A 1831-nucleotide genomic window follows, 5' to 3' on the forward strand; every position below is an offset into this window, starting at 1 on the left:
CTCCAGGTTGAGCTGTTGTTCAGCATCTTAGCTGTAGAGGGCAGTGTCACTGGCCCTCATATGTGGGATCTGAACCAGGGTCCTCTGGCGTCCCAAGCCAGTTCTTAACCATCGCGCCACTCGGCCAGCCCTGGTTCATTCTTTTTTAAAAAGTAATTTTTATTTCTATTGATATTCCCTATTTGGTAAGAAATAATTCTCACAACTTCCTTCAGTTATTTAGACATGGCCTTTAAAGAGCTATTTTAATATATTTACAATAGCTGATTTAAAGTTTTTTTTCTAGTAAGTCCAACATCTGGGGTAGTTGGGGTGGTTCTATTGGATAGTTTCTATTGACTGCCTTTGCCTCCCTGTGTATGGGTCATACTTTCTTGTTTCTTTATGTGTCTCATAGTTTTCTGTTGAAAAATGGCTACTCTGGAAATCAGACCCTTCTCCCCCAGGATTCATTTGCTATTTGTTCTGTTACTTTTTGGGTCTACGTCTGTAAAGTTTGTATTCTTTGTTACTTTTTGGGTCTACTTCTGTAAAGTTTGTATTCTTTGTCCGTTGTAACCACTGAAGCCTCTGCTTAGTTAGTCTAGTGGTTGGTCATCTAATGATTGGACAGATTTCCTTAAATGTCTTGAAACCATAAGTTTCCCAGTCTTTGTTGAGGGGCTGTGTGCGTGTGTTTTGGCTCCCTTCCTGTACCAGCAGTTCACACTGTGCATTAGCCTTTACTTCCTGCTTATATAGAACAACAAGGTCAACCAGAGGTGAGAGATTGGGGCCTTCCCAGGTTGTTCCTGGGCCTGTGCATGCCTTTTAGATTCTCAAGAATACATTAGAGCTTTTCTAAGCCCTCTATGTACAACTCATTGCTCAGTTTTTCCTGGTAAGGTTTTTGATCAGTGTCTTGTTTGCCTCAACTGTTATTGCTGCAGCAGACAGCTAATTAAACAATTGTCCATGATTACTTTTAACAAGCACCTTGGTAGTAGGATTGTTCACATTGAGGGTGCTCTGATTCAGGTCCAATAAAGATAAGCCCTTAGAATGGAGCTTTTCCAGTGAGCTGCTAGATAAGTTAAGTAGTGACCGTTCTTTGGTGATGTGGTTTTGAGGGGTTTCTAACTTCTTATTCCCCCCTAAGTGGCTACTAAGCTACTGTTGTTCACAGTTACATGTAACAGGTTGTTAGTTTCTAAGGCTTCCACAGAGCTGGGGAGAGGGAATAGGGCAAATTAAAATGCCATGAAGCTCATTCTGCGTACTGAAAGTTAGCTGTTTTTCTTGAATAAATGCTTCTTGGATTGTTGCAAGCTTTTGAATAATTTTCAGATTTCTGAAAAAGTTGATTTTGTATTTTTGCCAGTGTTCTCATTACTTTTATGGAGGATCAGACTTTTGGAATTCCCTACTGTGCCATGCTGCTGGATAGGCTTTCTCCAGTCTTTTGTTATTTATGTTGTAGGAGGGGTTCATGTATTACATTTTATCAGATTGTTTACTGACAATTCTGAGGTTATACAATTCTGTTTTTACAGCTTTATTTGCTATTATTCCCCTACACTCTGGCTATGTCCATTACTTAATATTTTCTGAATATGTGCTGCTTTCACTTTGAGGCTTTCCATGCTAATTTCTATCCTTCATATATTTTTATTAAATCTTGGGACCAGATATAGTTCTTCATTCTTTTTTAAAGATTTTTATTGGGGAATTGGAGGGATGGGAACAGTGCTGGGGAATTGGGGGAAGGGAACAGACAAGTTGCTGTCCTTTTGTTCTTCAGTCTAGTTGTGGAGGATGTTGCTTCACTAGCCCAAGTTGGCACCATCATTGT

The sequence above is a fragment of the Hipposideros armiger genome, unplaced genomic scaffold (assembly GCF_001890085.2).
Source record: "Hipposideros armiger isolate ML-2016 unplaced genomic scaffold, ASM189008v1 scaffold_1236, whole genome shotgun sequence".
Lineage (NCBI taxonomy): Eukaryota > Metazoa > Chordata > Mammalia > Chiroptera > Hipposideridae > Hipposideros > Hipposideros armiger.